The sequence below is a fragment of the Asparagus officinalis genome, chromosome 3 (assembly GCF_001876935.1).
Source record: "Asparagus officinalis chromosome 3, Aspof.V1, whole genome shotgun sequence".
NCBI classification, from domain to species: Eukaryota; Viridiplantae; Streptophyta; class Magnoliopsida; order Asparagales; family Asparagaceae; genus Asparagus; species Asparagus officinalis.
In genome coordinates, this window is record NC_033796.1 from 76,798,730 (window position 1) to 76,802,295 (window position 3,566).

Here is a 3,566-nt window from a genome sequence, read left to right on the forward strand (position 1 = left end):
GAAGAGCTCGGGGACATTGGGGGCTTCTGTAAAAATAAAAAAAAGAGTTAAATTACTGCGCCAAAGCTACAGTATTGCGCCAAATCTGGCGCAATACTGTAGCAACTCATCAAAATAGCGCTGGATTTAGCGCTCGGTTGGAGAGGGATTTAGCGTTGGGTTTGCGTCATCTTGGTGATTTACCGCTCGGTTGGAGATGCTCTTAAGCAACCCACACTTACCTCGGAACCCAAATACTTTATTGGGGGTGCCTAAGAGCTCTGGTCACCGTGGGCATTGAGGATGCTTTTAAAACAATTGTTTCTACATCAATGGCACCCTTTGCAGCATTGCTTTCTTAAGCATAGCCAAACCTTATCTCAAATTGATCAGACTGGCTCCATCCGTGCATAGAGCAGTCAAGTTTACTAGCATACTATCACCACAAATTTCTGAGATAAGTAATAGGCAAATAATCAGGAATCTTGCAAATAAATTATTCTTTAATTACTCAAGGAAACTATAGATTAGAAACTTACACAATATGCATTACTCAAGGAAACTATCAATACAAATCTCTCAAATAAGTAATAAGCAAATAATTTGTAATGTTGCAAAAAAATATTCTTTTTCAAGAAACTATAGAGGAGAAACTTACATAACATGTATTTCTCACAAAATTACTTTGTGAAAGTAACATGGCAATGAGATAACAAGAAAGACAAACCAAACATCCTCAAAATCACTCGGGACGCCGTATTTTCTCCAACACAATAGTTCTGGCCCTCTGTATGTGTATGCTGCATCTATGCACCTGTTTCCCTAAACGATCAACACTCCTCATGAACTCCCCCAACTTCTTCTTCATCTCCTCAATCCCAAACTTCACCGCCTCTTCATCCCCAAGAGCAAAATCTACGTTCTCCACCAGAGATCTCATGTGTATCTCCAATCTATTCACAAGAACCCGGATGTCTTCCAAGTCACCGACTGCAACAAGAGTCGCAACCTCCATTGTAATAAATACATCCTTTTGCCCCTTCAAAACTTTTGAATAATTCTTCCAAAGGGAATCAACCCATTTGCCTACCGATCCTAAAGGGATGGATGCAGCTGCTGCTAAAGCAGCAGCAGCGCAACTGGTGGTGCTGCCATAACTGCAGCAACCACAGAGCATATAAGCACAGTAGCAAATGCCGATACAAAGATTACGCTCGAAACCCTTGTCCATGCTTTCACTGATCTCAGCTTCCTGTCAAGCTTCTCCTTCTTTTTCTTCAGCTTCTCAAACATTGAGAACTGCTTCATACAAACTGATTGAAACACCCGAAAGAATTCTTCGGTGAATGGATCCCCAGCAGCCTTAAAATGCTGCAATTCTTCCAATGTCCTCTCGTATTTCTTCTTTCCATTTCCTTCTTCCTTGGAACTCTGCTCTTCTTCCTCGAATCGTCTGAGAGCTAACTGAATGATTAGCTGAGAGTCACGGGCTCTCTTGAGGCATTTCTCCAGTGAAGAGCAGAAATCAAGAGTCTGAAGGCTGTTGGCAAAATATTCCTGCACGAGATCAAAGAGCTCGGGGTTTTTCCAAACATCCTTCTTGTGCTCTAAGATAATGCTCACTACTTCGTGGTTATTGTCAAGAAGGCAGCCGGTGATCTGTCTGAATGAGTCAAAGGAGATGGAATTGGGTTCGGAGCTCATGAGCATGGAGATTGCTCCAATGGTGCGCTGCTGGAGAATTGAATTGAGGTTCTGGAGCTCGGGATCTTGATGGTTGCCTGCTTCATGGGAGCCCATATCGCTGCTGTTACTGCTGCTTCCATCCTCTCTGTTGCTGCCGTTCAATGGAGGATTGGGCTTCTTGCTGAAAGGACTACCCATCATCAATAAGATCTAGAAACTCAAAACAAGCTAACCAAAATGCTGAATTTGAGGGATATTTACTGAGAAAAGTTCAGACTTTATGGGTTGAAACAGTCGAAAGAAAAGTGAACCCAGAACTTAGATAAATAGAATTGTTTATGGGTTGAAAAAAAAAATTGAGCTTAAGTACTAAATTTGGGCAGAAAAGGGGGAAATTTGAAGAGAAGATGAACCGAATGGGGGAAATTGGAGCTCAATAATCAAAAGACTGAAACTTGAAGGTGAAGTCAAGTACCCAAAGTAATCAAAAGGCTTAGAATCTTGAAACGAGAATCGAAGTTAGACACTGCAGAAAATGGGAGATCCTTATCAAAAGAAACTTAACATTGTGAGCAATTAGAGATGACCCAGATGGGGAAAAGAGCAGCTCAATGTGATTGATGCAAAAAGATTGAAGCTTGATGAATACTTGAAATAGATCAGGTGGAAGATATTGATCTGGAGAAGGAATGAGGAGGACTTCTGTCGGATTGACCGTGTCCTCTACGCAAGGAAATGAGAGAGAGAGAGAGAGAGAAAACGCGGTACATGACTACAGATACCCCCTGTCTCTCTTGAAGGAAAAGGAACGAAGAGTGTTGGAAAGGATAGGAGAAAAGTAAACCATGGATGGAGATGGAAGTCAGTATACAATAATTGATGCATGATAAATAATAATAATAGTAGAAGTAGTAGGAGTAGTAAAGACTTTAGTTATATGGCAGATATCTGGTCTTTGAACGTGTGGATATTTTGGGAGCAAGGGTGGGTGATTTACACTATTGCCAGCATACAATTATCAAATTAATTTTGTAATTACCTATGAATGATATAAATCATCTCTTTCTATCTCTTTCTATAGGGTATTCTCATTGAATACTTATTTATTAGGATTTTGCTTGTTTCTCCTATTCGCTGGTCTTGTCCTAGTTTGGTCATCGAGTTTGCCCGTCTAAAAAAAATATTTTCTTGATGCTACTGCACTTGAAAAGCTAACGTCTACATAGTACCTAAATATATTGGATTTTCTCTCTAATTAGATGGTAATTAGAGAGGATATAAATCGTCTAATCCTCATCCTATCTCTGATTCAAAAGGCAAGATAACCCTACATAGGATAATCCAAATTAATTTAGTGGTTTTAAAGAAACCATGATGTATTTGGTGGATATTATTAAATCTTTGACAAAATCAAACATTTCAAAAACCTAAAAAAGATTTTTTTTTCTAATCCTACTTATTAGTGGGTCTCTCCCCAACTAAACGATACTCACTCACAAAAAAATATTTTTAATTTTTTTTATAATCCATCATAGAATTGAACCAAAGATCGTGTGAGTCATATTGGAACCTTCAAACCATCCGAGTCATCCGCAGTGGGTTATTTCTAAACATCTTTTGACAAAGTTAAATATATTATTGTCCGCATGCAACAACACATTTGCTTCTTGCTGTGTGTACATTTATAAAAAAACCAAAGAAAAAAGTATTAATTACAGAAAATCCCCATGAACTTTTGGAAAGTTGCCATAAACTCCCATTAACTATTTTTATTACACTCCCCTGAATTTCAGGAGTTGAGGCACACAACCCGCATAAACTATTTTGTTTCACTAAATTTCACCTAAACTTTTTTATTTCATCTCCAAAATTAGCATCTTTGATTCTAACATCTTATATAT

General features: G+C 38.6%; 1 pseudogene; it reads right to left on the reverse strand.

Annotated features, from left to right (window-relative positions):
- On the reverse strand, positions 505-2,534 carry LOC109834353 (annotated as a pseudogene).